This window comes from Camelus ferus, chromosome 15 (assembly GCF_009834535.1).
Source record: "Camelus ferus isolate YT-003-E chromosome 15, BCGSAC_Cfer_1.0, whole genome shotgun sequence".
NCBI lineage: Eukaryota > Metazoa > Chordata > Mammalia > Artiodactyla > Camelidae > Camelus > Camelus ferus.
Window position 1 is genome coordinate 46629333 of NC_045710.1, and position 20826 is coordinate 46650158.

General features: G+C 36.3%; 1 protein-coding gene across 6 annotated transcripts in view; it reads left to right on the forward strand.

Annotated features, from left to right (window-relative positions):
• Nucleotides 1-4306: 4306 nt before the first annotated feature.
• AFTPH (aftiphilin) overlaps nt 4307-20826 on the forward strand; it is a 61334-nt gene continuing 44814 nt past the window's right edge. For 3 of the 6 annotated variants that reach the window (XM_032497673.1, XM_032497675.1, XM_032497676.1), the window contains exon 1: nt 4308-4573. The gene's annotated coding sequence lies outside the window, so the exon portion shown is untranslated. Of the gene's footprint in view, nt 4574-17295; nt 17418-20826 lie in introns of all 6 variants that reach the window. The other 3 variants (XM_032497674.1, XM_032497678.1, XM_032497677.1) reach the window with 3 other exon arrangements.

Here is a 20826-nt window from a genome sequence, read left to right on the forward strand (position 1 = left end):
CTTACCTGTAAAATTAGAGGGGGAGATGGGGAGGAGACTGCTTTCAGACTAGGTGATTTCCCAAGTTGCTGAAATTTTTTCCTGCAGATTTTTCAATGGCTGAAATTCTATGTACATAATACTTTAGATTGTAGTGAAGTTGTGTTCCATTTATTAACTACGTTCATTGTGAGAAGGAAAAAAAACTCTATTAGAAAATAATTGAAACATTAAAAAAAAAGAAACTAATCAAAACATTAAGACAATGGGGACAGTGTATTAAATGACGAAATGAGGCAAATTGTTTTTACTATGAGGAAACTGAGGGACTATAGCAATACTCTTCTATAAAGTGAGAAGGCCAAATGGTGCAGGAGGAAAGAATTGTGAATCAGGAAATTACACTTCCAGTCTTAATTCCACCTCCACCTTTTCAATCTTGTACAAATCCCAAAATCTGTGATCACATCTTCTGTAAAATGGCATGAATTGGCTCTATGGGGGTCTATCTGAGAATCAGAAGAAATAATATATTTAAAAGCACTTTGAAAATCTGTGCAAGTTTAAGGTATTAGCATTAGCATAATACAACAGGAACCATCTCTAGAATGCTGTTCACAATTCATGGTTTTAAACTAACTGGTCTGGAAAAGTTACTTTTTAACCATGAAAAAAATGAAGGCAGAATATGTCAGAGAATTATATAACAAACACCCTCGTTCCCTCTACCTGGAATTCAGTGTAAATGATTTGATCAAAACATCAAGTTTTATGCCTTAAATATATACAATTTTTATTTGTCAATTATATCTCTATATAGAAAACAAAGAAAAGACGTAATGGTTTTTCACATTTGTTTCAGATTTTTTAAAAGATATAAAACATTGCAATTACATATAAAATCCTCTGTAGAGTTTTCTGACCCATTCCATACTAGCTTGTAATAAATGATTTGTGTATCATTCCAATCCATATTTTTATACTTTGTTATTAAAATGTACATCCATAAATAGTAAAATATTGGTTTATTTTTAAAACTCATATTGTAAAATAGTATTATGTTATACTCATTTTGAAACTTCATTCACTTTTGTTTTTATAATCTAACCATATTGATAGTTAATAGTTTTAGTTTATTTAAGTGCTGAATTGTATCCTATCTATGAATATATCACAATTTATCCACTAAAAAGTATTATTTAGACAGAAAGTGTTTACTAGGTTATAAAATAAAATCATAGGAAATGTTTAGATGTGGGAAGGACCTTGGAGATCATCTGGTGCAGGGTTTCTTAAGCTGCAACATAGAAACTCTTCCATGAATGAGAGTTAGGAAGTCTAAGAAATTTGAGCAACCATGGGATGAGCATTTTCTGCAGAAAGGACCAAAGCTTTGATTGTGTTCTCAAAGAGATAAATATGCTAAGTAGTTATTTGTCCTAAGAGAGTTGAGAATCTGTGGTCTAGTTTTACTCTCACTTAACTGAATGAAAAGAAGACTGAGCTCTAGAGAGATTAAGAAATTTACTCAAATCATAGTGATAATAAAGCCTATTCACAGACCTTTTCCAAAATACCACCTGGGTGGGGTTTTCTGCTTGCTTGTTTGTTGATTTCTTAAACCATGTATCAGTTAAGTTCCTTTCAACTTTTAGTCTAGAAAGCACAATTCAATCTTTTTTTTCTTTTAATTATTATCCACTGCTGGTGAGGAGGTCGTAAAATTGGTATGCTCCTATATTCCTGGAAGCATAACTGGTTTATATAGACTTTTGGAAAAATAATATGAGATGATGAAGTGTCAATAAAACGTTCATAGCTCAGTCATTTTTACACTGAGAAAAAAATTCCTAAAAGTGGGGAAAGTCACAAGCACAAAATGTTCAATACAGTATCATTTGTAATAATGGGAAATACCCACTAGTAGGATAATGGATAAATCACAGTACATCCACTCCATTGAAGTACAGAGGCAATTAAAATTAAGGTTTTATAAAAAAATGTTAAGCAATAGAAGGAAATGCTTACAACATAATATTAAGTGAAAAAAGGGATACAAAATCAGCTTACATTATAATTTTGTAAAAAATCTGCACAGGAGAAAAAACTAGAAGTAAATACAACAAGTAACTGGTCATTTAATTTTTCTTTCCTTGATGTAAAATCTTAAGTAATGTAGTTTTGGGGTTTTTTTTTTAAGTAATTAAAAACAATACCATCATTGGATCCAAGTGCAAAGAATTTTAGTAAGTATATTTCCCACAGATTCATCATCTTAAAAACATTCAGAGATACTTTCCCTTTGTAATACAATTTCATAACCATTGGAATGCTGTCTTCAGAATTATGTGTAAGATTACCAATTACAAGTTCGTTGCTCATTAGTCAGCTGGCCAAATACCTACTCAATTTCTATATACAAAGATGAAGACTGATTTTTGAATCGTCCTTAAGTGAATAGAATTGGCTTCTGCAGTCACCTGACAAAAATTATCATTTTGTAATCATGTTATTTATGAAATCAGGAAGATTTTTTTTTGAAAGCATGGTTTTCTTTTGAATATTGTGATGTTTAAATCTGTTATTTCAGTTTAAACATTTTCTCAGTGTAGGGTCTGCTTTAGGATTTTGTCATAGGTTTTTATCTGATATTTCTGTTTAGTTGACTTATCAAATTAAAACAACTATGTGTCCACCTAAAATAAATTAATTTCGGGCGGGGGGGTAGGTTATAGTTCAGTGGTAGAGCACGTGCTTAGCATGTATGAGGTGCTGTGTTCAATCCCCAGTACCCCCATTATAATAAATAAACCTAACTACCTCCCTCCAAAAACAACAAAAAAATTCTTTAAAAAATTAATTAATGAATAAATAAATTCATTTCCATTTTCTACACACACACATTTTTTTTCTTTCCTTCCTGGTCAATAAACGTTTAGAGTGACTTACGTATTTTTAAGCCTGCACGCCAGCCAAACCAGCAGGGGGCGAAATACAATAGGAATAAATTTGACAAGCCATATAGATTTTTTCTTGCTTTAGTGACTGAGCAATAATAAAAAATCCAGCACCACCACAAAGCAATTGGTACTCCAATTGAAAGTGATGCAGTCTCCGTATATCTTACAGCGATTAAGTTGTAAAGAGACAAATGCGGGTCTGTTTTAGCTCTCCAAGTTAATTTGTCTAGAACATTGCAGAGGCGGGATAAACCGTTATGAACTGCTTTTGTCCTTATCTTTCCCCTGATTTGTATAATTCCTCCACTCAAAGGGGTGGACACTTCTCTGTGGCTGAGAGGGTGTTTTCCATCCCTGTTTCTTTGCATAGCTGCTGAGCTTTACTGTTCTGGAACTATTTTAAATTATTCAAATTGCTAGCACAGCTTTGGCAAAAGTAAGCAGAATGAGCACCCACAGGGTTCATGATTGCAGGACAGGATCCCGGGATCATCATACAACAATAATCCTTACAGCTTTGTAGTCTGGTTTTTACAGTGGCCGGTGTTCTAACAGATAGTCATGATAAAGGAGGGGGAAAGGTTATAAAAATATAAACGACCTAGACTGATGAGAAAAAAAATATGTTATGACCTCTGTTAGAGAAATGCGGAAGTCGATTTGATTTCTTTAGTTTCATCGAATCGTTTCCCACAGCATTTCTGAAAAACGAACACCGTCTCGATCCGTTAGCAAAATCCCCCCATATTTTTGTTGCTGGTGGTGGTCGTCTCGAAGACGATTTGTCAGTTCTGCGGCTGCTTTCACTCCTTGCGTTCTCATCTTAAGTTTGATTTATCTCTTCTTTGTTATATATCGGCTGACTCTCTGTCAGCTTAAATTAAAAGAAGAAGGGATTTAACCTGTGAAAGAAAACGTTTTTCGGAGCGAAAGGTCAAGCTGATAAGTGCTCTCCAGTAGGTTTCTGATGGAGAAGATACGGTTCCGTATTTCAAAACCTTTGCAATTTTATTTGCAGAGCAAGAGACTTAACTCGGTCCTGAGCAGAACGTAAAAGTTAGCCGCTGAGGAGCACCTGTCTCTCGCTGGGAGCGCTACCTCAGGGGCGGCGGAGGGCGGGAGGACGTATTCCCCACAAAACTCGCTGGGAAGTCAAGGAAAAGGGCAGTTTGCCCGCATCCAAAATGGCGGCCGGAGCTTTGCGCAACGGCGCCTGCGCAAGGATAAGCGTTCTGTGACACTGATTCCCCTCGAGTGTCCTCCCCCACCCCCCCCAGCGCTCACCAGCGCATGGCCCCGACCTAGCCACCTGCGCCCGGAAGTGACGTGTTGGAGGCAGCGGTTCTCCCGCTGCATGATGGGAGAGTGTGTGGAGTGGGCGGGGGGTCTCCGCGGAGGAGGAGGTGGAGGAGGCGGCGGCGGCGGAAGAGGGCGGAGGGTAATGGGATGGGGGTCTCGCGGCAGCGCTGAAACTCCGGGTGGGCGTCCATGGTGCTGCCTCGCTGACAGGGCTGTGAGCAGCCTGCCTTCCGCTTTCACCACCTCCGTGTCGGACTAGCCGGTCCTTCCCCGGGGAGCCAGTTCCTCCCCGGGCCCCTGAGCCATGCCCATCGCGGCCGCCCCGGACGAACCAGGTAAGCGCCACCGCTCCGCTCCCAAGCCGTGCGGGGCAAATAGAATGGGGGACCCGGCCCGGCCCGCCGGCCAGACCCTCGCCCGGGCCAGAGGCACCTGCCTGCCGCGGAGCCGGGGGCTGCGGAGACGGTGCCGGCTCCGCGGGCCTGCGGGCTCCGGGCTTGGGCTCCGTCCGCGTCCGCGGCGGGTGCGCGGACGCCGGCGGCGGCGCCCGAAGCGCACTGCCCCCTCCCCGCTGTCCCGGGCACCGGCCAGGGAAGTGAGAGCGAGTCCCACCTCCACGGACTCCGCCGCCTCGCCCTGACCCTCTGCTTCCACCTGCCCACAGCTCCGCGCCGGCCCCTCCCTCCCGGGAGCTTGCTGAGAAGTTTGGGGCTTTGCTCCAGCTTCCTCCTTCCTCCCCCACTTCCTCGTGACAGGTGTAAACACTGCCTGCTTCTCCCAGGCCCGAGGCCGGCTGTGACCAGGGTGTGCTGCTTCCTAGGGTTTCTGAAACAAACTGGTTTTGAATCCTCCAACAGGCAGAGGAGACGACCCCGAAGCTCGTGCATCCCTTCCTGAGAAGGACCTTTTCTGTCCCCTTCTTGTACGCCTCAAAAAGTCATCCGCGTCCCCTCCCCAGACTGCGTTAGAAAAGTTGGCCATTATTCTTTAAGTGCCCAGTTTGGCAGGTGTTACGTCTCTTGCTTAGGCAGGGAACAGAGTATAGGGTGAACGGTGCTAGGATCCTTTCACCATTAGGAAAATACTGAGAATGACCAGGTTTTTCTCTTGTTGGTTAATGCAAATTACAGCTTGGTTTCCCAATGAATCTTCTATTGGGGCCGAAGGAAGGACTAACCCATATTGTAAATATCTTACTGGAGGCAGGGGAGGTGGGCAAAGAAACAAAAGCAGTGGTTCCGTTTCAAAGTTCTCACTTTAGGAGAAGAAAAGTAAAACTTTACTCTGAACTTTAATCTTCCCTTTCACCAGCCACGTTCCCGTTTTTTTGTAGGACAGAATGGGTAGACAGTTTAATCCTTGATGTTACATTTAATTGTTGCTTTCGGTTAACCTTTTAGACATAAATATACGCTTAACTCTAAGGGAAACAACTGTTTCAGCGCTATTGTGTTGATATAATCTACACAGTTTATCTACATTTTATATACTTTGCCGACTTAAATGTTGGCTTTTGTAGTAGTCATTTTTAACTCTTTGCAGAAGTAGATGTATCAGATTTTGTTCATAAATTAAAACTGGCTTAAAAAGAAGATTGTGGTAAAACATCTAGCCCAGTAAATGGCACCTATTAAATGCTCATTAGATGTATCATTAGATATATTGATCTTCGAAGCAGAAGTACATTTTATAGATATCTATAAAAAACATATTTTGGTAAAAAGCATAGATAAATATTTTTAAAGCTCTTGAAAGAAATTCACTCGAAATTCACATAATATGTAGGACATTTAAGTTTTGATGTTTTCTGATCTTTTGACCTAGAGATTATAAAAAAAAATTCTTTATCAAAACAAAGAAAATGTGTCCTCAGTTGCATTGATAAATTTGGCGGAATCCAGTTGTCTATGAAAATCTTGTAATCTCAGTGAATCCCATCTTAAAACATCATTTTAAATTTTATTTTTTTCAGCTTACAGTTAGTTAAAAAACTTGTTCAGAAAAGTAGTGAAATTTATCAAATAATGTTTTATTTTGTGTGAAATCTAAAGTTCCTCTACTAACAGTCTAAGAAGTCTTTGCATAGCATCTCATTACCCCTTCTCTCCCACGCCTACCCCCAAAACCTCATAAAAGGAGGACATTAAGTATTTAGGTATTTTTAAACAGTCATAAATTATTTAAATCAAATGTTTGTATTCTAATGTTGCCTACAATTTGTAAGTTAAAAATGTCTTTTTCTCTCTACGCTTAGCACTTTCAATTCCTCTTTTTAGGCTAGTGAACCTTTCCAGCCTGAAATTTATAAATATTTCTAGTTTTTACACAATTTTGAAAATATCTGGCATTATATGGATTATATATAAATATCCTTTTGATAACTAATCTTTTCTCAATCAATATATACACATGTATACATACACATAACACAGTCACAGGTTCCTTTGCAACTTTGTATGATAATTGCTGACACTGATACATACTACTTCCTATGAGCGAGATACTTTCCTGAGTGATTTTTATGCAGTATATTGATTCATTATTTAATCCTCACAACCATCCTCTAAACTTGGAGGTGGTGTCATTCCCATTTGTCAAAAAGGAAACTGAGGCACAGAGATATTAATGTAACTTGCCTGAGGTCAGACAGCTGGTGACAGAGCCAGGCTATAATAATTTTATTTATCATGTTTATATATTTTTATATAGTCTTTAAAACATGCCAGACTATACACTATCTTTTATGGGAATTATGTAATATGTAGCAAAAGTATGACAACATCATTGGAATGATAAACTTCAAATCAGAGTAAAAGTTACCTTTGGAGAGCTGGAGAGGAATAAAGGATCTAAGAATTGCCCATGGTTTTTTTTAAAGACTTTACTGTCTTTAAAATAAATCTGAAGCAGATTTAGTAAATAAATAAAGTTGAGGTTTAACACAGCCAGGTGATATGTAGTTGATCATTCATTAAATTTTTTCCTTAAATTATATGCATAATAAAATACAAAGTTCAGTTTTTTTTATTTAAAAACCAAGTATCACTCTTTTTCAGCAGTGTATGTTTAAAAAGAGGACAATAAGGAGATAGTGTTATTCTCTGTTGATTTTGTTTTAAAATACAAGGAACTTTAATTTGAAAATACTTGAATTAAGAATTGCTGCCCTCCAGAGTTTCCTCCGCAGTAACTTCCCTTGCCTGGGCTCTCCTCTAATTACTGCCAACCATCTCGACAGTCCTGCACCAGACTCCTAGTTTCTGTTTCTGGCCTTAGCCTAGGGTAGGGCTCATAGGTCTGGATTTTACTTATTTCCTGGCAAAGGGAAAAGATCAGAAACTATACATGAGGAGGAAGCAGGAAAGTCAGGAGTTTAGGGGAGCTGAAAAAAGAAGGAAAATAGGAGATTTAAGACTCCATCCTATCGTTCCTCAGTCACCACCACTCCTATTCCAAACAACTGACCTAAGTAAACCTTACAGAGATAAATAGTTGATCAATTAAAGGTTGTCTGTATGTTCAAAGCTTAATTTACAAGCACTATTTTGGTGAGTAGTTCCCAGAGGAAAATTAAGTAGTAAATTAGAATAAATTCACTGCATAGTCTATTTATGTAAATGTTTACATTATGCCATGAACATTTTAACTAAATATCTACCTCGTGATATTCTCTTCCTTTCATTTGTACAGCACTCATTGTATGTATGGTTGTGTTCTAGGTGCTTGGGACATTGAAATGAACAAATTTTTTTAACTAGCCCTCAAAGAGCTTCAGTTTCTTGGCATTTGTATATGTGTGTGTGCGCATTCATGTTTGTCTATGTGTGTGGGAATAGACACAGAAAATATAGAGATGGCAGGTGATATTCAGTATCATGGAGAAAAATAGGATTGGGGGCTAGGAGAGTACAGACTTTTTGACTTTGAGCCAGGAGTGGGAAGTTGTTGGAGCTTTCTGTTTTATATAGTGTGGTGTCAGAGAAGGCTTAAGACCTGAAGGAGGTGAAGAAAATAAGGGGAAGAGTGGTAGAAGCAGAAGTATGCCTGGAATATTCAAAGAATTGCAAGCGGAAGAGTAGTATCTGTGATCAGAGAGTTAGAGGGTGAGAGGGCAGTATTGTAGGGCTTTGTAGAAATTCTAATGACTTTGACTTTACTGTGTGAGAAGGGAAGCCCTTGCAGGGATTTTGAGTAGAGCTATGACATCATCTGTCTTTTAAAGGGATCTGTCAGGTTGCTGTACAGAAAATAGACTATAGGAGCATAAGAGTGGAAGCAACAAGATATTGTTAGGAGTTGGTGACAGTGATACAGCCAAATGATCATTTCATAATGTATACAATTGTCAAATCAGTGTGTAATACACCTGAGACTAACAATATTGTACATCAAGAATATTTCAAAAATAAAAATAAATAAATAATATTGCAAAAATTAAAAATAATTAGATGATAGTAGTGGTTTGAATCAAGATGGCAGCAATAGAGATGATGAGAAGTGGTCGGACAGTTGAGACCTCTAATAATTTCCCCACTGCTAAACTCAGAAAACTTAGACATACAACAAACTATTATATTTAAAATACATAAACAACAAGGTCATACTGTATGGCACAGGGAGCTATATTCAATATCTATAATAAACTATAATGGAAAAGAATATTAAAAAGAAAAAACAACTTAGAGATACATACTCCCTTCTGAAAAGTCAAGACCCTCACAGCCTACTTTCCCAGCATGCTGCCTACTCCCTTCATCTATCCTACATCTAGCCAGACTGTAACATGCTGTAATTTGACTTCCTGCTCTTTGACAGTTGCCCTATGTTTTATCTTTAGTGCCTGCCGTTTCCTCTGTCAGTTAATATCCTTCCCATTTCAAATTCTCTTTTGTGAAGCTTTTTTCTCATTTTCATCACTCTTCCCAATCAAGTGAGATCTTTTTCTTAGAATCCTTATAACCACATTTTACTTCATTTGATGCTTGTATTTTGCCTTGTATTAATTACTTTTACTGTATATTGTCTCTCCTAATTATAAATTTCTTTAAGGTTGTGACTCCATTGACTCAGTTCTGTCTCTTATAGAACCTAGAAGTATTTATTGTATGTAGTAAATGCAAGGTGTATATAGTTTAATTCTAAAAAATAGTCTTTTATTGCAGAAGCATACAGAAGCATTGTAGAAAATGGAAAAGCAAAAAAAAAAAAAAAAAAAAAATTACATTTCCATTACCCCGAAGTCCCCACTGTTAACAGTTTAGTGCATATCTTTCCACACAGTTTATATACACACATACATATATAAATATAGAAGTACAGTTGATTCACAGTGTTTCAAGTATACAACAGAGTGGTTCAGTTATAAATATATATACATATATATATTCTTACAGTTTTTATACATGTGCACTTTTTACCAGTGTGAAGTGTTATCATACAGACGTTTGTAGGTTGTTCTGTTTTAGTCAGTTAGACCCCTGCCCCCTTACCATTTCAGGAAATTTTCCTCTAAACTAATATTCAAAGCCATATTCAAATTCTTCCCCAGTTGACCCCAAAATGTCCCTTTACAGCTGACTTGCCCAAAACAGTATCCACTCCTTATTTTTCTGTATATTAAAATTATGAAAGTATTATGTACTTTTACTATAGAAAATTTGGAAAATGTGTAAAGTATAAAGAAATCTGGTATGCCTCTTGATGGCACAGATCCATTTGTTTTAATGCCTGGGACAGACTAGCACTCAGTAACTGTATTTAAAGGAATAATGGAAGAAATATGTCATTAGTCATCATTGCAAAGAAATAACTATAAACATTTTGGCTTACCTTTATTTTTACTTTTTCCCCTTTGGATATATGAGTGTCATACACACATATATGTATGAATGAATCATATTGTATCTCAGTGAACAAATTTGTAGGTAAATCTTTGTCTTTGGTTATTTCTACAGGACTGAGTCTTAAAAACAGAGTTACTAAGTCAAAGGGAAAGCTAGTTGCTTTCTAAGAGGTTGTAATAAAATCATTTGTACCAGCAATGGGTGAGAGAACCTATCTTCCTTTAATCTCCTTAAATGCTCAATAAATATACAGTTTTAAGATTGTTTTCCTGAATTTTTATTTTAAATTCAGGCTTTTCAGCAGTGTGGAATGTTTGCATAATTTAAACATTTTGAAGGGTTTTGAAAGGTGAGACATATCTTTGTTGATATGAAATTAAAATTGCTTAATGCCATGCTTTTTAAAAAAAATAACTAATTTTGTTAACAAGCTATTTAAGTACATGAAATAGAATATTATCTTCTAGAACTGTGTTGTGCAGTACAGAAGCCACTAGCCACATGTGGCACTTTAAACAAAGCTAGTCCAAAGTAAGATGTGCATCAAGTGTAAAATGCACACCAGATTTCACAAACTAATGTAAAATATAAATTTAACATTGATTACATGTTAAAATAATAGTGATTTGGATACTTTGGGTTAAGTAAAATATAATTAATTTCACCTGTTGCTTTTTTAATTGGCTACTGGGGAATTTTACAATGTATATGTGGCTTTATTTTATTTTGATTGGACAGTGCTGCTCTAGAGCATGATGTTGACTTATTTTTATCTATGGACAAGAAATACAAGATAACTTCATTGTTTTAGAAAGTAGTTTTTTAAAAATTACCTAATTTTAGAAATTTAAAATAGGTTTCTTAAAATTCCTACTTTTAAGCTTTTAAGTGTGTTCTTCATAGTATACAGTCATTTTTCAAATTACAAGTTTTTAATTACAAACTATAACTTATTGCAGTTCTTGTGCTCTGAAAGAATTATGTATAGTAGTGATACAGGAAAAATGGGGTGCAAGAGGATGGCCATGTCCCAGGTCTCAGGTGAGTCCTTGGGATGCGCCCCGCCAAGTGAAGGTCCTTGGCTTCGCACAGGAAAGAATTCAAGAGCAAGCCGTAGTCGAGTAAAAGTAGATTTATTCAGAGAGATACACATTCCATAGACAGAATGGAGGGCTCTCAGAAGGCCAGAGAGGCCATGAGGCATTGGGTGGAGGGAGTGTGGTGTGGTTAAAGTAAATTTGAAATAAAAGTAGATACACACTCCATAGACAGAGTGCAGACCTTCTCAAAAGGCAAGAGAAGGACCTAGGAGATACGCATTCCATAGGCAGAATGCAGGCTATCTTAGAAGCATGGCTTCAGAGCATGGGGTTGGCTAGGAAAAATGAGATCACCCCTGAGGTGTTATTAATTTTAATGGGCTCGGTAACTTCATATGCCAACAAGTGGGAGGATTATTCCAACTGCTTTGGGAAAGGGGCTGGGATTCTCAAGAATTGGGCCATCACCCACTTTCTGACCTTTTATGGTCAGCCTTGAAACTGTTGCCATTTAATTAATTAATTAATTAAAATGCTAGATAGGATGCTGTTGTATTTCAGTGAGTATATTGAAGCTCAAGGTCTATTGGGAGTTGAATGTTCCACCATCTTGGTGCTAATTGCTGTGTCATTCTTTTAATGGTTGTGCCCTGCCCCCTTCCCTCCTGTCTCAGTATGAGTTGAGGGAGGATGTTAGGAAACTTAGTAGAGGAATTGATTCCTTATCTAATTTTTACCTAAGAATTGAAGCATGTGTGAGCATGTTTTAAGCAGTAGGGCTACGAGTCGCAAAGGCCCTGTGGCGCAAAAGAATGTTATTGTCTGCCTTTCAGAACCTGAAAGATGGCCCAGTTTAGAGCATTGAAAACAATGGGGGAAGGGAGAAGGAGTCCATGACTGGAGAGGTGAGAATGGCTTAGACTTTATTAAAGATTTTTTAAAAATCTTTATCACAAGCAGGGAATTGATGTGATCAGATTGACTTTTTTCAAAATTGCTTGGGTCAGGCATGATTGAATACTAACCAGGGAGACTAGTTTAGATAATGACAGCCTAGGCCAGAATGGAGTCAGAGGAGTTGGAAAGAGGTATAGGTATTACAAAGTTGAGGCATTTATAAGATAAAAATCATTCTTTAGAGATAGTGGTGGGTGGGGAGCTTTGTCAAGGATGGCTGTGAAGTTTCTGGCTTAGTGACTAGGTAGGTGTTGAGGCCATTTGCCCTGGATGAGGACCAGGTTTGAGGAAGAAAAGCTTGAGCTCTGTTCTTGTTAAGCCAAGTCTTTGAGGAATTCAATTGGAGAGGATTGTAGTGAATTGGCTAGTCTGGACTGGAGTTCAGGTTTGAGGTCTGGGCTGCAGGGAAAAATCTGGGAGTCCTAAAATGTGCCACTTAAAGCCTTTAGGTGGCTGAGGTTGTGTAGGGGAGAGTTGAGTAAGAACAGAGCCTGATGAAGCCTGCAAGAACTTATGCTACTAATTGAAGTCTGTTTAATACTTGTAAGAATTTCAGTTTGTTTTGAAGCCCACTTGTAAAAGTGAAAGTAAGGAATAAGTTGGATCAAACAAGTTAAATACTTATGTTTGACTTAATGTGTACTTGAGTAGATAATCTAACACAATTCTTATTTGATTATTTGGAAATACACATTTTTCCTGCAATAGAAAACAAAACCCTCATATCAAACAGGCTGATAATGCTTAGGAGTAAGTATTGGTTTTTGCTACATTAATATTTTTTGCTACATTAATAGATCTAAGGGAAAATGATGTAATTATCTCCATAAATACTGAAAAGGCATTTTTAAACTCCATTACTGATTTTTTTTGACACAGCAACTTAAAATAAGAATTATTGGATAATTCTGTAGTATAATAAAACATACATACCTCAAATCAAAAATCAGAATCTTAAGAAGGAATTCCAGATGCCTTTCATCACCACTACTGCTATTGGAGGCATTAGCTAGCATAGTCAATAAGGAAAAATGGAGACATAGGGGTTAGAAAGAAAAAGGTCAGATTACCCCAATTTGCTCATGATGTGTTGGAATATACAAGTGCCAGGAACTTTCAATTTTGTAAACAGTGCTCAGCAGTTAGAAAGTAAGATAGATGAGCATAAGGGGACAACAAGGTAAAATATCCAGCAATAAACTTAATAATAACTGTAAATACTCTACATTCCTAAGTTTCAATTTTATGTTAAATATAATTAACAGTTCTGTTCTTAGGTAATATAAATCATTCCTAAGCCACATCTTATTCTCTAAATGCCAACTTTAAATGATACTTTTCAAAATAAGACTTCCAGGAGTAGATCTTTAATGTTTGCATACATCTTAATTAGACCAGTTTTTTAAATGGGTGAAATGAATAATATTTCTGCCTCACTCACCCTCCCAATTGGGTATTTTTGTTGTTATTTTCTTGGTCATTGCTTATGTTTTGTAGTATTTTCTGTTTTGCCATGGTTTCTCATCTCTTATTGTAATTGTGTGAATGCAGAAGTGTTGACCTGGAGTATTTGCAGATAAAACACTTCTTTTTTAGCAACACTCAAAATCTGAAGCATTGATTAATTTTCTTAAGGCTTTTGTTTTTAGTAGCTACTTATAAAAAGTAATGAGCCTATCATTAAGAAATAATTTAATTCTTTTTACACTGAATATTTTTAATAGCATCTTTGTTCCTTAAAAAAAAAATTATACAAGAGATTCAGGTATCAAATTCAAATTTTCTTTTACCTGAAGCCCAGACAGAATGTTTGACTGTTCATTACTTTTTACTTGTAGTTAAATCACCATTTCTTCTTACTCCTTCCCATATTTCAAACTCATTTCTCTGTATCATAATTAGCCAGCAGATGATAGCTTTCTGTCTCATTAGGTTTCAGAAGTTTAATGGAAGCCCAGTGCAAGTGTTACACCTAAATAAAAAATGCAGCTTTTAATCAGATTACCAGTGACTTTGGTTTCTGGAAGTGGAGAAACATTGCTATTGTTGCTGCTGTTCACATGTTCATTTCTTAGTGTTCAACAAGTGAAAACTGAAAAACTGATTCATTAAGATGTGGTCTCATTAAGATGTACACAAGTGAATCTGTGATTAATTTTTAAACATGGTTTTATTTTTTCCCAAGAATTCTAAAAACATTTAAATTGTCTACATAATTATAAATGTTTCAAGGATTATTGCAGTAGTTTAAATTTGATCCTTTCAGGAAATTTTCTAAGTTTCATTTTCAAGCAAAGTATTGACTATTTAACATGAACTCCTTTCTGAAATCTTACGAGTGTTAAATTTCATAGTGATATTCTCAGGTATGTATACTGACAGAATGAGTACACATTCTCAGGTATGTGTACTTTAAGAAATATTTGTACAATCAAATTGTAAGTAAGGGAAAACTTTTTATAAGAAAAAGTACTTTTTCATTGATTTATGTATGAGTTCAACAGTGAAGTTTAGAGACATTTATATTATCCCCAATTATAAAGTTCAGTAATATTTATATCCTCTGGAAAATTAACACAGTGGTTCTTAACCTTCACCTACCATCAGAATTATCTTTGAAACTTTTTTTTTAATGCAGATATTCAGGTCTACCTTTTTATTTAAAAGAAAAAACTACAAAGATTGAGAAGCATTGGTTCATAGCTAGGGGAGAAAAAACACGGAAATAAATTTGATTCACTGTGTTAAATGTAATAAAATACAGATACATAGAAGAAGTAATTCAGACAAGCAACCTGACGTAATGAAAAGAACATATATCTATAATATTATAGCCCTACTTTCCGTAGTTACTCTTTGTGGGACCTTGAGCAGGTGTTTTGACGTCTCTGAGCCTGTTCCTTTAAAAATGGATAGTTGAGATTAAATTGGATAGTGTTTGAATAAGCACCTTGCACAGTTTCTATCATATAATAACTTGATAAATATTGGTGATACCACTTCACAGAAAACTCTATGCCTGAATAGAGTTTTGAAGGCTTAGTAAATGAATTCTGTGGATCAATAAGAATTGTAAATTAGAAGAAAGAGCGTATGTGACAACCTGGAGGTAACGTGGTGCCGATGGAGGAACCAGGAAGTAGTTTTGTCTGTAGAAAAGAGGGACTATCTTAGCCAGCATGGCTGAAATAAAAGAGTTTCAAGTGAATTACAGGAATCCTGGCCAAAAATAATGAGACTCTGAAATAACAGCATTGGTCGTGGAATGTTAAATATAGTAGGAGATGTGAAGGACTTAATTTGTAGTTAATTTAATTTGAGTGAGGGTGATGGAAAAGAGGGAGCAGTCAGAGATAATCCAGAATATTCTGTAGGAACAAGAGGTTTCTGTTTGTTCTTTGAGTAGAGGTTAACTTCATTTTGGGAATTGGAGAATATGAGATGTATTTGGGACATCCAGGTAGAGATATTCAAAGAGGCATTGGGTAGGCAGAAGTTGGGCAGCCACAGATAGAAGTTTGGGCATTAAAAACATACAATACCAAACAAAAGGGGTAAAAGATCTCTCAAGGATAAGAATGTAATGAAGCCAAGGCCTGGGGAACATGGACAACTTACAAGGCAAGCAGAAGAAACAGATCCCCTGAAGGAGGAGAAATAAAGGATATGATAGGTGGAGAATCCAGAGAGAATATCTCTTCAGAAGGCTTTTTCACTTAAAAATGTGTTTTAGACACCTTTCACAATTAGTAACATAGCTTTACCTTTTTTAATGGCTATACTTTATATTTACCCTAATTCCTTATTGATAGATATTTGTTTTCAGTTGCTTCTTTAAAAACAAACAATGCAGAAGTTAACATTTTTTGGGAAAAATCTTTGCTTATGAATGCATCTGTAGAATACATTCTTGTAGATGAAATTGCTTAGTCAAAAAAAAGTGCATTAAAATTTTTGATGTATTACTAAATTGCTTGGAATATGTGAACCAGTATATATTCCCACCAAAATAGTATCTTTAATTTTATCTTTAAAATGGCTTGCTTCCTAGATGGAGGGTAGTATGAATTTGAAAAATAAATATTTTTTATTTATTACTTTTACACAAAATTCTATAAAGAGAAAGGGAACACATTTCATTTTATCAGATTACTTGGTTCATTCAAGTAATGTAATTTAAGAATGCATTTTGTCCTTGTAAGCACCAGATCAAGGAGTTCTTTGTTTTAAAAGAAGCTCTGTTTCCTCTTCTTACATACTGGGAGCAATAATTGGACTTAGAGGAAGTGGATCAGAAGGAAAGAGAACGATAGTATTGTGAGGTGGATCAAACTTGAAGAAAATTGATGAATACAAATAGTTCTTATCATTGTTGTAGACATAATGACATTGCCAACACAGTTTCTGTTAAGATTTTATACAGAAATATTTTGATTGAATTTTTTTCTTTTTGCTTCTTATGTAAACTTTAAGCAATGGCTTCAAGACTATAAAATGAGTCATTTTATAAAATAAGTTATTCTTGTAAAGTTGATCATAGGACAAAAATGTCTTAGAAAATACCCAGAGTAGAAATACTGCAGAAGTTTTAAGTTGCCCTAAATTGTACTGCTTACACAATTTAAAGGTAAAAACCATGGACAAGTTTCACAGCTTGTTTTTAATTTAATCACGTGACACTGTTCACAGCCCCTGTATTTACAGCACCAGTATGGAAGGACCCACCTCCTAACTTCAATGATATTAATAATATTGGGGGGGACTTGATGTTAATTTTGTTCATTTTCTCTAAATTCTTTAGTATCCTTTGTGTCAGATACCCCCCTTTTTTTTAATGGGGATCAAACCCAGGACCTCATGCATGCTAAGCATGCACTCTACCACTGAGTATTCCCCTCCAATTTTTTTTACTTTGGGTTATGATCTATTTCTAGTTTGTAAAATGGATTTAGGGGATTATGACCAGCTTTTAAGAAAAAATGAAATAGAATTAAAAATATCAAGAGTACACAGAGGGTATATACTGTTTAGTGAAATTTTTCATTTTAATGTATATATTTCTAATGTGAGTTATGAGGTGGGGGGGACTTTGAAAAATTCTGCTTTATATGACAGGCTAGGCTAATTCTCAAATGATTTCTAACCAAAGATATAATAGTACATTGCAAATAATAAATGTTACTTTTTTTTTTTTTTCTTGTTCTTTTTACCCTTTAGTCTTTCTACTTCTCAGGGGAAAGTAAAACTTTAAACAAACAACACCACCTAGCTAGGAATCTGTCATGGAAATTACTGAAGGAATTCCCATGAAGTTATCAGTATAGGTGGATCTACTTGTGGTATGTAACACACATGCATGCAGTCATGAGCACTGTTTTGGAATGTGTTTACGTTTGATTTCTCAGATATGCAAAGCTTTTGTTTTATGATAATTCACCCCAAGATTGCCATTATATGTTACTGTCTGTGGATAATTTATGATTATTTTCTTAAGCCTGTTTCATTGTCTCGTTTCCTTCTGTTACCTCATGTCTCTAGGTCATCTACTCAATTGATGGGTAGGCAGGGAACAAATTAAAGTAGAACTAATAGTACTCAGGAAAGATAATTTGTGAGGTAAATCTGCTGTTACATAGGTCATATTTTAAGGCCAAATTTGTGAATTTTAGATTATCTAGGATGTTGCTTTCTTTCTCATTAGCTCAGATAATTGAAATCTAACTGCGTTTGGTTGCAATTTTATAACTTGCTAGATTTTTTTTTTCTGTGAAAGGTTAGTTGCTCTCATGGCAGGCATTTATGATATAGAGTAACACTGTCAGTAAAAGGGCAGCTGCCAAGAGCTGGACAAGGTATACATAAAATAGTTACAGACTAAAGTGGCGTCTTTAGTTTTGAAAGCCCATAAAGTAGGGTTTGGGGGTTTTTGAGTTTGTTTGTTTTTCCCAGAATACCCTGGACTCTTGAGGTTTAACTCCCCAGTCTTGACCAGAAAGCTAATTTAAAACTTTACAGCAAGAAATTTCTTTCAGAGCATGTCAGCTGATGGCAGAGTCTGTGGGGTATTTTACATGAAGTCCTGATGAAGGTTGCTGGGAGCAGAAACCAAGAACAAGGGAAATTAGTTGACTGTCCTGAGTAGCGTCACGCACTGGTGACACTGGCTGACACCTCTACTTATGCTGAGAAAGTGCCTCAAACTGAAGCAGATATTTATGTCAGCTGGTCTTTTAAACACACATGAACACATTTTTGTCCTTTGGCTGTTCCCCCTCACCCCCAAGCTTGCTTATAAGTACTGGTCCTCTCCACACATTCTTTCCTCAGACAGATTGCAGCACAAAGGACTGGATTTGTTTTCTTTCACATGTGTCATATTTCAGGCCAGCCTCTCTTAGACCACACTTCTTACCTTGATTGAACTTAGTTGCTTCCTGACTTACTTGGGGGAGCAGGAGGGGACCGGAGCTAGGGTTATAGAAATACAGCAGGGGTGTGGAGGAGTGGGGAGCTCAGGAAGGGTCAGAGGGCTGAATGCCCCAACAAGAGCAAAAGTAGTGCATTCAGTTCCTGCTGTGAGCCAGGCCCTGAGGATGCAGTGGTCAACAAGAGAGGCCTGTGCCTGCATGACCTTTCTAGTCTTTTGAGCTCAAGTAAAGTAACTCTTCTAAGAGCAGTTTCCGTGGAGTGGTAGGATGGAAGCCAGATTGTGCTGGGTTGAGGAGGGGGTGGGAGCTTGGGAAGTAGATATAGTGAACAGACAGAGCCCTTTCAACAAGCTTGGTGGTGAGGAGGAGGAGGAGAGCTAAAAGGGCACGGAAGGGAGGGGTTTGTTTTGTTTTGCTCTGATTTGTTTGAGGATGGAAGATTCTTGAATATTTTACGGGCTGATGAGAAAGCATCAATAGTAATGGAGAAATTCAGAAGCACACTGAGCAAGCAATTGAAAAAGAAAACAGGAGATCTGGGGTTATCTGTAGACTGTACTGCGGATGTAGGCAAGATTTTAGTGAAGGGGCGTGAAATTGAAGTAGTTTCTGCTTTTAGATTCTATTTTCAATGTAAAGTTTCAGGGATACTAGGGTGGAAAATTAGAATGGCTAATTTATTCTGCAGCTATGTAAGAGCAGAGGGTACTAGAGGAAAACACGGTTTTCGAAGGGCTGACACTGCCCTCGTGGCTGCTTCTATTTTGTTGCCTTTGTTATCAACAGTTATGCGGGGTCATTTATTCAATGTCAAGTTGAAGTACCTTTTGGGAAAAATAGCTAGTAAACTCTTAAATATGGTCAGTTGATATAATGAGTTAAAGGTAAAATAGTTTCTAATGTTTTTATTTATCTTGTTTAATTTTTACCATGAAACCATAAAAATATGAGTAAAATACCTTATGGATTTGTGTAAAAGGTTAAAATATACAGTGAAGGAAATGCTCTTTCCTATGAATTTTTGAAAACCAGCTTCTATAAAATAATAACTCTTACTGATATTTAGCAACATTTATTGAAGAGTGAGGTGGTGGTGCTGCTCACGTTGTCTTTTATATTATGTATGGAATATTTGTGCTTTCGTGAATCGTCCTGACATCAAAACCAGGGAAGATAATTTCCTTGTCCCTTTTGGCAATCTAGCCTTCTGAGGGTGATCAGCTTAGGTATAAAGATATTTTGCTGCTTATTTAACTGTTTACCGCATATTTTACCACTATGTACATTATTAATATTGAAACAAGAGATTCATTTCTTGGCATTTTTGTTCATTATACTTTCTTCATCTTAGTTTGTAAGCATCTTTTTTTCTCCCAAATTACTGTGGAAGTTTCAGAAACTTTTTTCTGAACAACTTAGAAACCTTTTAGGGACGACTCATAATTCTGATATTTGCTGTCAGTTATTTCTGCAGTAAGACATTTTTCAAATATTTTATTAGCTTGTGACTGAGTCACCACTTACTAGTTATACTACAGTGAGGGATTTTTTTTTTAAACTTCTTTAAGCTTTTATTTCTTCATCTGTAAAATGAAGAAAATAATTCCTGCCTCATACCATAGTGTGAGGACTAAATGAAGTAATTCATGAGTGCTTTTCACAGAGTATTGACTCATGGTAAGTGCTGAATAAATATTAATATTGTTTTTGATGTAAGCAGAGAATGAAAGTATGTGGAATATACTGTTTATTTAACAGATATTTTAAATAATACCGCATACTATTAATACAGTTGATGTCAGTGATGTCTTGGGGTTTTGTTTTTAAATTGGTGAGTTCTAAGGAATTATGAGATCTCTGAAAAATACTCAGCCTTGGGGAGTTGTAGAAGTTTGATTTAAGTAGCCTTGAAGTTTGCAGCCTATGTTAAAAGAATGATGATAGTCCTAAAAACAAACACCACTACCTTTCCAATTCTTTAGTAAAAGCTTCTATTTTTAGGGCCTCTCTTTGTTAGCCGCCATTGAGCTAATATGCTGAGGACAAACCACTCAAAAAGAGGAAAGAAAATTATCATTTTTGTGGAGTTTACATTTTAGAAGCATGAAAACTTTTGTGACACCATGGTTCAGTCATCTCTAGATGTAGTAGTGAAAACCAAAAAATTAACTAAAACTTAAATTTTCATATGGCTCAGAGGAAGGGTTCCTTTGTTTCTTTATGACAAAGTTGATTCTTAAGCAGGAATGTAGGCTGGTTAGAGTAATTGACAGTGCATTCTGATAGTATCTTAAAATCCACATGAGGGTATTATAGTAAA